Source organism: Neovison vison, chromosome 1, assembly GCF_020171115.1.
Source record: "Neovison vison isolate M4711 chromosome 1, ASM_NN_V1, whole genome shotgun sequence".
Classification (NCBI taxonomy): Eukaryota; Metazoa; Chordata; class Mammalia; order Carnivora; family Mustelidae; genus Neogale; species Neogale vison.
The window spans coordinates 63,764,237-63,778,819 of NC_058091.1; the positions used below are offsets into that span (position 1 = coordinate 63,764,237).

Below are 14,583 nucleotides of genomic sequence, written 5' to 3' on the forward strand. Positions count from 1 at the left end.
GTGTAAGCCTGATGACTCACAGACCTGTACCTCTGGGGCAAATAATACATTATATGTTAATAAAAATTTTTTAAAAGGCCACTATTGAATGGGAAAAGATAAACATATTTGCAAATCATATATCCACTTATGGGTTAATATTCAAAATATATAAGGAATTCATACAACTCAATAACAAATAAAATCCTAAACAATCCAATTAAAAATGGACAGAAGATCTGTGGATCTTCTGGACAGAAGAACAAACATTTTTCTAAATACATAGAGATGGCCAACAGACACATAAAAACATGCTTAACATTAATCATCAAGGAAGTGAAAATCAAAACCATAATGAAATGTCACCTTATACCTGTCAGGATAACTATTATCAAAAGAACAAGAAATAATAAGCGTTGGTAAAGATATGAGAAAAGGAAATGCATTATTGGTGAAAATATAAATTGGTGCAGCCACTATGGAAAATAGTATGGAGTTTCCTCAAAAAATTAAAAATAGAACTACCATATGATCCAACAATTCCACTTCTGGGTATTTAGCTGAAGAATATGGAAACACTATTTGGAAAATATATAGGCATCCCACGTTCACTGCAGCATTGTTTACAATAGCCAAGGTATGGAAGCAACATAAGTTTCCATCAGCTGATGAATGGATAAAGAAGATGTGGTATTTACATTTACACAATGGAATACTACTCAGCCATACAATGGAATGAAATCTTGCCATTTATGACAACATGGAAGGACATTGAGAGTATTATGCTAAGGGAAATAAGTCTGACAGAAAAAGACAAGTATCATATGATTTCACTTATAAAGTGGAATCTAAAAAAACAAAGCAAATAAAAAAACAAGACAAAACAGTACTCATGGATACAGAAAACGGCTTAGTGATTGACAGAGGAGAGGGGAGGTAAGAGGTGGACAAAATGGGTGAAGGGGATCAAGAAGTACAAATTTCCTGGGGTTATGGACATTGGGGAGGGTATGTGCTATGGTGAGTGCTGCGAAGTGTGTAAACCTGGCGATTCACAGACCTGTACCCCTGGGACCAATAATACATTATATGTTTATAAGAAAATAAAATAAAATTATTTTTTAAAAAAACCTTAAAAAAAAAAAGAAGTACAAACTTCCAATTACAAAATAAATGTCATGAGGGGTGCCTGGGTGGCTCAGTGAGTTAAGTCTCTACCTTCAACTCAGGTCATGATCTCAGGAGCCTGGGGTTGAGTACTGCATTGGACTCTCTGCTCAGCAGGGAGACTGCTTCCTCCTCTCTCTCTCTCTCTCTCTCTCTGCCTGTCCCTCTGCTACTTGTGATCTCTGTCAAATAAATAAATAAATAAAATCTTTACCCCCCCCCCAAAAACCTAAAATAAATGTCATGAGATATAATATACAACATGGTGACTAGAGTCAATAATATTGTATTACAGGGGCACATGGGTGGCTCAGTGGGTTAAGTGTCTGCCTTCAGCTCAGGTCATGATCTCAGAGTCCTGGGATCGAGCCCCACATCGGGCTCTCTGCTCAACAGGGAGCCTGTTTTCTCCTCCCTCTCTCTCTCTCTCTCTGCCTGCCTCTCTGCCTACTCATGATCTTTTTCTCTGTGTCAAATAAATAAATAAAATTTAAAAATTATATTGTATTACAAACGTGAAGGATGTTAAGATGCTAAGAAAGTATATATCTTGAATGTTCCCATCACAAGAAAAAAATACTTTGCCACTTTATGTGGTGATGGATGCTAACTAGACTTATTGTGGTGATCATGCTGCAATGTGCACAAATATCAAATCACCATGTTGCATCTGAAACTAATATGGTCTTGTCAACTACACTTCAATGAAAAATAAATTCTAAAAATACTACTTAATATATTAATACAATTAATACATATTTTTATCAGCTAATATCTGTTTATTAATTCTTTTAATATCTTCAACTATCTGGAAAATGTTAGATAAACTAATGATCTCTTAAAAAAAGAATGTCATTGTAAGTAATACATTTTCAGTGTTTTAATGTTTTGAGCATTTGAAAAGCTATACTTAAACTTTTTTTTTTTACTCAGCTCAAATTTTTAAAAAATGTACTGAGTAGAAGAGACATTTGTCCTAATGTTGTCACTATTCACAAGTCCAAATTTGGCAGTTCAACCAAAACATGCTTCTGTGTTTTTTAACATCATCATTCTTATTTTTTCTAATAATGAAATAAAAATAAACTATCTTAAGAAGAATTTATGCACGTTTGATTAAGATGTATGACTATTTGCAAAGTCAAAAAATGCCTAATGCTTATGCCTAATCCAAAAATTCACACTGAAAATTATTAACTCACAACCAAAAGTTAAAAGGAACGCTTGCTGTCCTTGCCAACAGTGGATAAATTCTTCTAAACCTCACTTCATAATTAACTGCAAATTACACTGACACAAATTAAACTATAAACCATTAACTCTCCTGATACAATTATGATCAAATCCAGAAAACCAAATGCAACACCAGTGCACAGAAGAGCCAATGGCCAGCTGGCTCCCGGCCAATGCACACAGTCATTACATCCCCTCCATCAGCCGTCACTCAACTCAGTTGACCCCAATATTTGCTACAGTGTGAACAGCATGACTTAGAATGTAAGTGTCACATTCCAATATTGAAGATTCCATAATACTTCTTTTCTAAAAAGAACACATTCTGGTGAAAGAGACTAACTGATTCCACAACCCATTAGTGGGTAGACCTGAAATTTGGAAAACACTAGACCAATGGGAGATTTAAAGAGTCTATCAGTGAGAAATATATTCATACAGTGAAAGAAAAGAGACTTAAAGGTAGAAGTTGAATAGGTAGGAGGCAGCCAACCCAACAGGTGAAATAGGCATTGTTAGAGAAAGGAAAGATCACATTTAGTGTACAGAAAGTTATCAGTCCAGGGAAGGTCTGAAGACCAACCTCTGAGTAAGGAGGGGAGGATGGAAGACTGCGTTTGGTGTGTTTAGGGACTTGTGATACCTTGTTTCCCTTGTGGAACAGGAAGATATTTGGTGAATCTAGGAGATGTAAATAGAGGAAATGTGAAAGAGAGGTGTCCGAGGATGCATAGGAAGCTTCCTTCAAGTGACAAGGGCCCTGGAAATTCCCTGTATATGAATGTTTATGGAACAGTCCCAATTCAGCAAAATTTCCAAGTCTAGTGATATCTCATGACTGTGCTATTATTGCTTCAGACGCTGACCATCCATGTTGATGATGCTAAATCTAAATTTCCAGCTCGAATTTCCCTTTCAAGTTTATTTTGGCTAATATGCAAATCATTGATCTTTTCACTTATTCTGGTACCTAATTCACAGTATACTGAAGAAACTTGTTCACAATATTGTTTAACCTAAACAAGCACCAGTAGAATCTGGAAGAAAAATAAGCATGATTTTAGATTAAATTCAGTGTTGTATTAAATACAGTCTAGGAAAATAGTATTTAATTTGAAGACGGCTTACAAAATCATTAGTGATCTTGAACATTTAAAAAAGCAAATGATTACTTCCAATACATTTTAAGTTTGTATAAAATATAGTGTATCTTTATTTAGGGAAACATTTTAAATATCCCCCCAAATAGGTAACATTAACAATTATTAACATTTAAAATGATTCCTTTATTTGCAAAGAAGTTTCTACTTTAGTAAAAATTAATGTTATCTGTGTACTTAAATATGATACAATTGAGCTTTTGCTTCTGGCTATGATTCAGGACATTTTATCAGAACAAACTTACTGTTGAAAGACATTATAAAACTGAATTTAAAAAATTAAGATTGCTTGTTTGAAGGCATCAGAAACAACCAGGGCATCCAGACTTTATGGGCCAAGATCCTGGAGAGAAGGGGAATGCATAGAAGTGGGTCAGATGTTCTCTTTTTTCCCTTGGAGCACTGCCAGTATGTCACACTCCATAGAAGTCAAGTCAAAAATGGTGGCCTAGAGATGTCAGAGTTCCCAAAGTCTGGGCAAACAAAACTAGGAGTTCTGAATTATTAAGACAATTAGAACTTGAGGAACCAAGGTGCCAGGGAAAAGGGAAGCACACAGTGTGAAGGCTACATAAAGTTATAGATAACAATATAAACAATAAAATGCAAGACTCAAAGACTTGACACCTGCTCATTAATAAAATTTTAATAAATAGCCTTTCTCATAGTTGTGGTATGTCTATGTGTGCGGATGTGTATATGTATATGCACATGTTCATATGCTTTTATGTAAGTGAGGTAATATTATATATGCTCTTATTATACATTCTGCTTCTTTTCACTCAATGGTATGTGACAGGAAGTTTCCTTTTAAATGGTTGTTTATTTTTCTATTGTATGATCCTAGTAAAACTTAATCAATCCATATTGTTGGTTCCAACTTTTACCGTTTAGAGAAGTCTGCAGTGAACATTTCTGTGGTTATTACATGACTTCCCTATTAGAATATCTTCCTAGAGTAAATCTCTAGAAGTAAAAATACTGAGTCAAAAGGCACACACAGTTCAAGTGTTTGATGACATATTGGAAAACGAGATTCAAGGAACACGGATGTTTGCTTCCACCAACAGTGCACAGAAGAACCTGTATTTCTACTCTTCAGCATTACAACATATTGAAAATCTTTTCCCCTTTCGCCAGCTGAGGTGGTGAAAAAGTTGTTCTCTAATTCTTGTTTTAGTTTATAACTAAACCTAAATGATGAGGTTGAACATCTCATTTTTATCACCTCATCTCTGCCCATTCATGTATTTCACCCATTTAAAAAGTTAGGATATTACCTCTTTTTATTAATTTGTAAGACCTGATTTTATATCAGGGATAGTAATTTTTATTGCAAATATATTTCTTAAATTTGTAATTTGTTTTTTCATTTTGTTTATGATTCACTACATAGACATTTTAAAGTGTGTGTGTGTGTGTGTGTGCGTGTGTGAAAGAGAGAGAGAGAGAGAGAGAGGCTTTGGTAGCTGATTCCTCTTTATTAAGTCTCTTTCTCATTGTTGCCAGCAGCAATCTTCTAGAAAACCATGAAGGAACATGAACTTCTTCACAGGTGTGAAAGCAAAGGAGATTGTGTTGTATTCATCAGCAACTTAGGCAGAAGAAAACACAAGTGCTACTATAGGCAATATGGTGATGACAGAAATAGATAAACCCTTGGGAGAAAAAAAAGGGAATTACTGTAGATGTAACTTCATAAAGTCTCCTCTAAGGTTTTATATTAATAGAACATTCCAGTTCTTTAGAATGCTCCGTACTTCACTGTCATCCATTCCAAGTCTTAGCTTCTTAAATAGACCCTGCAATAGGCCATAGCAGCTTCTATTAATGATTTAGAAAGGGGAGAATCCCCAATTCTGATATTATGTGGGCAACAAAGGGAGGTGTGCTCTCAGAGTCTCAATTTGAAGTAAAGAATACTTTCGCCTACAGACGCATTATTCTGACTAAACTGACAGGTGGAAACATTGTGATAAAGGCAAGCATCCAGACACTTACAGGTTACTTTGCACTGTTTGTCATCTGAATATTCTTCCATTTTGGGAGTGATTCTTCAGAAATTTAGAGAAAAACCCTGTCATCCTGTGGATGTCAATGTACAGCATCTGTTTCTTCCTCGTCAGTGCATCCATTGGAGATTCTGACTCTGAAGCAAGCACCAAAAAGAAGGAAATGACATAGGTCCATGACAAAAATGTTCCTGTCACCGCTTCTCTTCAACAGTAGACTGACTAAAGATTATAGGCAATACAATGAAACAAGAAAGTAAGTACATGAGTTAAGAAAAGAACAAATAAAATACTCATTAATTTGTGGATGTTATAATCATCTACATGGAATATTCAAAAGAATGTATAGAAAAATGGTCAGAATTAATGAGTTTAGCAAGATTTCTAGATGTTGTATCAATATAAAAAGACAGTTGCATTTTTACTTATTAGCAAAAACAAAGAGAAATTTAGTAGCATAAGGTAATATAAAGCATCTAGGAATAAGTATAAGAAAATATGTACAGATCCTTTGTACAGAATATTATGTCTCTACTAAAGCATTTTAAGAAGATTCAAGTAGAGAGAGAGACATATCTTGCTTCTATAAAGACAAAATATTTGACAACAAGCAATTCTAGTGAAATTCCCAGTGGGTTTTTTCATGGAGCACAAAAGGCTTAATTTAAAATTCATTTGGCTCCTTTGTGTAAATTAATTGGCCAAATATACATGGGTTTATTTCTGGGCTATTTTGTTCCATTGATCCATGTGTCTGTTTTCATGCTGATATCACACTGTTTTAAATACCTTAGTTTTGTTATGCAGCCATGTAAGATAGCCAAGACTGTACAACGGAAGAAAGACAGTTTCTTTCAATAATTGATGCTGGGAAAACCGGAAAGCCACATGCAAAAGAATGCAACTTGACCACTATATTACATCATACACAAAAATTAACTCAAAATGCATTCAAGACTTGAATGTAAGGCCAGAAACCATAAACTCCTAGAAGAAAACATAGGTGGTAAGCTCCTTGACATAGGTCTTAAAGAATAATTTTTTTAGTCTAACACTGACAGTGCAGCAACAAAAGCAAATATAAACACATGGAACCACATCAAACTAAAAAGCTTCTGCACAGCAAAGAAAGCCACCAACAAAGTGAAAAGGAAGCCTACTAAATGGAAGAAAATATTTGCAAATAATATATTTGATAAAGGGTTAATATCCAAAATGTATAAATAACTCCTAAAACTCAATAACAACAACAAGGAATCTGATTTAAAAATGGGCAGAAGATGGGGCATCTGGGTGGCTCAGTCAGTTGAGCATGTGACTCTTGATCTCAGGGTCATGAGTTCAAGCCCCATGTTGGGGCTTGAGTTCAAGCTCTTCAAGTTCAAGTCATGAGTTCAAGGTTCCACACTTGGGTATAGAGCTTACTTAAAAAAAAAAAAAAAGTGGAAAGAAGACCTGAATAGAGATTTTTCCAAAGAAGACAAAGAGATGGCTGGCAGATTCAAAAAATATGCTGGGCATTATTCATCTTCTGGAAATGGAAGTCAAAACCACAATGGGAAATCACCTTATACCTGCTTTAAAGGGTTACTATAAAAAAGACAAATAACAAGTGTTGACAAGGATGTGGAGAAAAGGGAACCCTTGTACGCTGTTGGTGGGAATGTAAATTGGTGCGGCCACCACAGAAAATAGTTTGGAGTTTCTATAAGAAATTAAAACCACAACCACCATATGATTTAGCAATTCTACTTTTGGGCATTTATCCAAAGAAAAGGAAAACACTAACTCAAAAAGAGATAATATACACCCCATGTTCATTGCAACTTTATCGACAATAGTCAAGATATGAAAATAACCCAAGTGTCCATCGGTGGCTGAATAAATAAAGAATTGTGGTATATACATGCAGTGGAATATTATTCAGTAAAAAAAAGAATGAAATCTTGCTTCTTGAAACAACATGTATGATCATGAATGCATTATGTTAAGTGATATAAATCAGAGAAAGATGAATACCATATGATCTCTCTTACAAGTGAATCTCAAACAAACAAGCCCAAGCTCATAGATATGGAGAACAGATGGGTGATTGCCAGATGCAGGTGGCTGGAGGTGGGAGAAATGGATAAAAATCTTAAAAATTTTTTAAAAATTTAGAAGTAAAGACAATTTGTGAGATTGTGTAATTAAATTAGAGGAAAATCTTTTCTCAAATTTAATTAGCTATAAAAAACAAAGGTCTTAAAACCCACAACATTTTTGATGATTTTTACACATACAACAAGCAATTCTCAGACACCAACTGGATGGTGTCTGAGAATGCAACTCAATTCTGACACTATCTACCTGGAGATAACATCAGATTCCACAGATCAAAGTTTTAGTCCCGCAAGACTGCCCTCCCTGACCCATCCCACTTCGGACACCAGTCCCAAGTTCAGGTCGTCCTTATCTGTGTTTCTGACCAGCTACCGACCTGAAGTTCCAACTCAGGATGCCAATCACAGTCTAGGTTGTTACTTGTACTTCTGAGTGACTGACTACAAATTAGAGGTTCCCTTGAGTCCCTCCTCAGGTTCAATTAACTTGCCACAATTAAGTGGCTCACAGAACTCAGAGAAACATCTTACTACAGATCACCAGCTTATTAGAAAAAGATACAGCTGTGGAGCATCCAGATCTGCATAGGACAAGGTAGATGGGAAGGAGTGCTGAACTCCCATGCCCTCTCTAGGCAAGCCTGTTTTCCCAAATCTCCACATGTTCACCAGCCTGCATGTCCTCTGAACCCTGTCCTCTTGGGTTTTTATGAAGGTTTCATTATATAGGCACAGTTGACTAAATCATTGATCATTGGCAATTGATTCTAATTCTAGCCCCTAGCCCCTCACCACACCTCTCCCCAGAGGACCAGAGGGGAGAGGGAGGATTTCCTGACCCCTTTGCTTAGGTAAGGGTGGGAGGACTGCAAATTCCCAGCCTCCAGTCGCATGGTTGTGTCTCCTAGCAGCCAGCCCTCATCCTTACATGGGGACCAGAAGTCATGCACTAATGCATTGATGTAACAAAAAAACACCTTCAGGTTCTCACCATTTAAGATTTAAATTTAAATTCTAAGAGTTTTAAGAGCTCTATGCCAGATATGGGAGGAGGACCAGGTATATATATAAATTACAATCTCATATGTCACAGAGGAACATATAAGTGTGATTTCACTTATATAAGGTAAAAAAAAAAGTGGTAGCTGTATAGAGTTGGGGGACACAAATATGTAATAAAACTGTATAAAAAATCCAGGATTTCAGTTTCCTCCAAGATAAGGAAAGTTATTAGAAACGTACTCAAGAAACTTCAAAATCATGATTTAGCAGTAGCTATGAAATTGTTCAATTTATTATTTTTTAAACTGTACATAAATGTTATATCCCTCCCCCCTTTTTTTGGTATGATTTCCCCCTACAACTTAACAAAATGAAGAGACAAGGGACAGTTTGGAATCATCCCCGCACCGATATGCAATGATTCCTACAGCATCTGGTGGCAATAGCCAGGTGGAGCCAGGTGTGGGGTGGCTGGTTAATCCACCCGCTGCCTGGAGACTTGACCTGGAAACTTCTTCACTTGGTCTCCTTTGGATTTGGCCTGTTTTCTAAGCCTAAGTTCTTCTGCTTTTCCATTTAAATTCTGTGAACTACCAGATATCCTTCCCCAAAAAATTGTCTTTCTCCTTAACCAGAGAAACTCCTTTATCAGAGTTGGTTGCTATTGTTTAAAATCAGTAAAGAAATAAAAGGAAAGGAAATGAACAGTGCTTTTCTGAGCATCTAAGAGGGGCACTTCACCAAAATGGTGTTGGGAGCCTTCCCACATGTGGTGCCATCTAAACTCTGACCTGAAGGACTGGTGGAAGAGAACCAGGTGACCAAAGGGGAAGACAAGGGTTCCAGGCTCCTCACATTAAGCCTCTTCAGATGCCTCTCTTGCCATATGCCTCTCTTGTTTGACTGCCCTGCCCTCCCTCTCACCTCCTGGTAGGTCTCTTTTCTTTAGATACCTTAGAAAAGCCCTCAATTTTATGGTCTCTCCCAGTAGCATTTGATATCATGACCCCTCTTTTCTTAAAATACACTCCTCTGTTGGATTCTGTGAAACCACATTTCCCTTGTTTTCTTTTAAGTTTTCTAACTTTTTTTTTAAAAGATTTTATTTATTTATTTGACAGAGAGAGATCACAAGCAGGCAGAGAGGCAGGCAGAGAGAGGAGGAAGCAGGTTCCCTGCTGAGCAGAGAGCCCGATGCGGGCCTCGATCCCAGGACCCTGAGATCATGACCTGAGCCGAAGGCAGCGGCTTAACCCACTGAGCCACCCAGGCGTCCAAGTTTTCTAACATTTTCTAACTGTACTTCTAATTACCTTCTTTACTGACTCTCATGAGAACAACCTTACACCTCAATCCTAGCTTTCTTTTTCTCATTGTTTTCTCTGCTTCTCTCTCTTTTTTTCTGCCCCTTCTCTTTTCTACCTCCCCTTCCCACCTTTCCCATAGACTATCACATCTCTTCTCTTTTAAAAAAAAATGTATTTATTTGAGAGAGAGAGGAGCTGCAGAGGGAGAGGGACAAGCAGTCCCCATGATGGCTCAGAGCCCAACTCAGGGCTCAATCCCAGGACCCTGAGATCATATCCCAATCTGAAATCAACAGTTGCTCGCTTAACCAACTGAGCCACCCAGGTGTGCCTCTTCTCAGAGCTTTTAAACCTATCACTGTGCTGATCACTTTCCAGCTCAGGTATCTCTTCTGGATGCAAGAAGTTTAAGAGTCAAGGAGGAGGTAACCATGTTTGTTTTGCTCACTGTTAAATGTCCAATGCCTAATATGGTGCCTGGCCCATGACGGTTACTCAATTCAAATATATATGAATGTTTGAGTGAATCATTATACTTACATTACTCCAGGTATCTGGAAACATTTATCTTTATGTTTCTCTTAGATGGTCTGTCTTATATTGAAACTTTAACTCTCCATTTACTATGGGAAAAAATAAACAATATCAAATCTTTTTGGAGGTAGGGATACTTTCATTTTTTTTTTGAATGGCTGAACAGTATTTCTTTCTTCTTTTTTTTTTAAACTTTAAATTCAATAAGCCAACATATATTACATCATTAGTTTTTGATGTAGTGTTCAATAATTTATAGTTTCATATAACACCCAATGCTCATCACATCATGTACCCTCCTTAATACCCATCACCCAATTACCCCATCCCCCACCCACCTTCACTTCAGCAACCCTCAGTTTCCTATAGTGAAGAGTCTCCCATGGTTTGTCTTCCTCTTTGATGACTTCCCATTCAGTTTTCTCTCCCTTCCCTTGTGATCCTCTGCACTATCTCTTATATTCCACATATGAATGAAACTATATGATAATTGTCTTTCTCTGATCGACTTATTTCACTTAGCATAATTCCCTCCAGTTCCATCCACATCTATGTAAATGGTAAGATTTCCTCCTTTCTGATCGCTGAGTAATAGTCCATTGTATATACATACCATAGCTTCTTCATCCATTCATCTGTCCAAGGACATCGTTTAGATAACGGATTGCATTTGGTTAGCACACTCTGAGAGACTCACTGAATCAATAATTTAGTGGTTGGAAGAAAAGTGATTTTTCTCTTGGCACTAAGGAGTGAATACAAGAAGCAAACAAAATGAGTTTCCAGGAAGATGGCATAGTAGGAGGACCCTAAGTTCACCTCGTCCCACAGATACAACTCCCTAACACTCACATCAGTTCAAATAACCCAGAAAAATGAAGAATGGGAGAGACTGTCAGAACAAACTCTGCAAATGAATGTAGAGAAGAGGCCACACTCAAGAGGGCAGGAAGGGCAGAGATGTGGTAGGGAGCTAAGCCCCATGGCTTTGGCCACTAGAGGGAGGGAGCAATGGGTATGGAGAGTGATGAGAATCAGACTATCACATCAGGAGGCTGCCCAGGAAATACAAATCCCAACACTTGACTTTGAATATCAGAGGGGCCAAATTTCATGAGGTCTTATAATCAATGGGACTTAAAGCCTAGAACTTTAAAAATCGATAGGCTTGGCTCCGGAAGAGCCCAGAAGGTGATAGAAAGCTGAGTCCCTGCCCTTAAAGATTCAGTGCAACAAACAGCCCTCAAAGATAAAGCTTAGAAACAACAGTTTCAAAACTCCTGGGGCATATGGGAGATAGAGTTAATTACTAATCTCGGAATTCACTGAGGGAACAAAGGAATCGGCAGGCACCATTACCCTCCCACTTTCCCCAGCATAATCTTACAGCCTCCTGCAGGAACCAGCCCTGCACAGGTATTCACTACCTAACTTGCTTATACTGACCATGCCCTGCCCTCTCCAGCTGGGCCTGCTTCAGTCCTCATGCCTCTGGTCCCCTCCCCAGGAAGACTGGTGCAAACCTTGCCAACACTGCATCTCCCAACTTTCCACAGAGGACATGAGCACCTTGTTAAAACTACACCCTCTGATGAGGCACCTGGGTGGCTGCTAGCTAAATGGTGACTCTTGATGTCAGCTCAGGTCATAATCTCAGGGTCCTGGAATCAGCCCCGTGTTAGGCTCCATGCTCAGTGGGGAGTCTGCTTGAGGATTCTCTCCTACTCCCTGTGGCCCTCATCCTGCTCACTCTCTCTAAAATAAATAAATAAACAAATAAATCTTAAACACACACTCTCCACCCATATGTGTGCACTTAACAGAGTGGATCCAGCTGCCCCAGCCTCTACAGTGGCTGTGAGTCCCCTGTAGAAGGGGACCAGTGATATCTTGTTAATAGTGTGTGTCCTGCCCACTACTTTCAAGAGCAAGAGACATAGCTGACTTACCAGGACACAGAAATAGACTTAGAGAGTTTGGCAAAATGAAGAGACAGAGAAATATGTACCAAATGGAGGAAGAGGACAAAATTACAGCAAGAGACCCATGCAAAATGGATTTAAATAATATGCTTAATAGGAAATTTAAAGTAATGGTTATAAAGATACTCACTGGACTTGGGACAAGAGTGGAGGATCTCAGTGAGATCCTTAACTCAGAGATAAAAAAGAACCAATCAGAGATGAAGTACTCAATAATTAAAATTAAAAATAAACTTGGTGGAATAAATAGGCTAGAAAAGACACAGGAATGAATTAGCAACCACAGATCAGAGTAATGGAAAGTAATGAAGCAGAACAAATGAGAGAAAAAAATTATGCAAAGTGAGAATAGAAGCAGGGAACTCAGTGACTTCGTCAAGTATAATAACATTTATGTTATAGGGATCCCAGAAGAAGAAGAGAGAGAAAAGGAGAAATTTTATTTGAAGAAATAATAGCTGAGAACTTCCCTAATCTTGGGAAGGAAACAGATATCCAGATTCAAGAGGCACAGAGATTCCTCAACGAAATCAACAAAAGGATGTCCACACCAAGATACCTATTAATTAAAATGGAAAAAAGTCATTTAATCAAGGAAAAAAAAATAGAAGTAGCAGAAAAAAGAAGACAGTTACATACAAGGGAAATACTAAAAGCTATCAGATTTTTCAACAAAAACTTTGCAGGCCAGAAAGGAGCCATATATCCAAAGTGCTTTCAGCCATATATTCAAAGTGCTGAAAGGGAAAAATCTGCAGTCAAGAATACTCAATCCAGCAAGGCTATCATTCAGAATAGAAGGAAAGATAAAAAGTTTCTCAGACAAACAAAAACTAAAGAAGTTCCTGACCACTAAACCAGCCCTACAAGAAATATTATAGGGGTCTCAGTAGAGACTTTCAGTAGAAAGAAAAGGAATGGCCATAAATGAGAGTATGAAAAGTAGGAAACATAAAAGTGGTAAAAAGAAAAAAAAAAACTTATCTGAAAAACCAGCCAAGGGATTCACAGAATAAAAGGTTGTAAAATATGACACCATATACCTAAAACATGAATTCAATCAAACTTGAGCAACCATCACTTCATATAGACTGCTATGTGCAGAAGAGGTTGTATACCAACCTAAGGTAGCCACAAATTAAAAACCAGTAATAGATATGCAAAGAATAAAGAAAAAGGAATCCATGTATATAACTAAAGAAAGTGAACTATGAAAGAGAAGAAGAAAAGAATCAGAGAAGTACTACAGAAACAACCACAAAGTAAGTAACAAATTGGCAACAAATACATATCAGTAATTACTTCGAATGTAAATAGAATAATGCTCCATCAAAAGACGTCGTAGGGTGACAGAGTGGATAAAAAATAAGACCCACCTATATGCTGCCTAAAGGAGACTCATTTTAGAACTAAAGGCACCAACAACTTGAAAGTGAGGGAACATAGAAACATCAAGCAAGCGGTTCTTAAAAGAAAGATGGGGTAGCAATACTTATTTCAGACAAAATAGACTTTGAAGCAAAGGTTGTAATAAGAGACAAAGAAGGACACTCTATCACAAGATAGGAGACAATCCAACAATTGTAAATATTTATGTACCCAACATGGGCACACCCAAATACATGTAACAGTTAATAACAAACATAAAGGAAATAATTTATAGTAGGACAATAGTAGTAGGGGGCTTTAACACCCCATCTACATCAATGGACAGATCATCCAAACAGAAAATGAATAAAGCAAGAGTGGCTCCCAATGACACACTGGATCAAATGGATTTAACTGGATAGCAATATAACAAAGAATGAAAGCGGACTACTTTCTTACACCATACACAAAAATAAACTCGAAATGAATTAAAGACATAAATGTGACACCTGAGGCTATAAAAATCTTAGAAGAGAGCACAGGCAGTAGTTCATCTGACATCAGCTGTAGCAACATATCTCTAAATTAAGTCTCCTGAGGCAAGGGGAATAAAAGCAAAAATAAACTACTAGGATTACAACAAAACAAAAACTTCTGCATAGTAAAGGAATTGATCAATAAAACTAAAAGGCAACCTATCGAATGGGAGAAGATTATTTGCAAAGGCATATCTGATA

The 14,583-nt window shown here is 37.3% G+C and overlaps 1 long non-coding RNA gene across 1 annotated transcript; it reads right to left on the reverse strand.

Moving 5' to 3' along the window:
• Window positions 1–4,977: 4,977 nt before the first annotated feature.
• Window positions 4,978–11,235, reverse strand: LOC122899012. The gene is made up of 4 exons (XR_006383081.1): window positions 11,110–11,235; window positions 10,503–10,585; window positions 5,541–5,688; window positions 4,978–5,197 (listed from the first exon to the last, which is right to left on the reverse strand). It is a non-coding gene; the product is annotated as an uncharacterized LOC122899012 (long non-coding RNA).
• Between the last annotated feature and the right edge of the window lie 3,348 nt (window positions 11,236–14,583).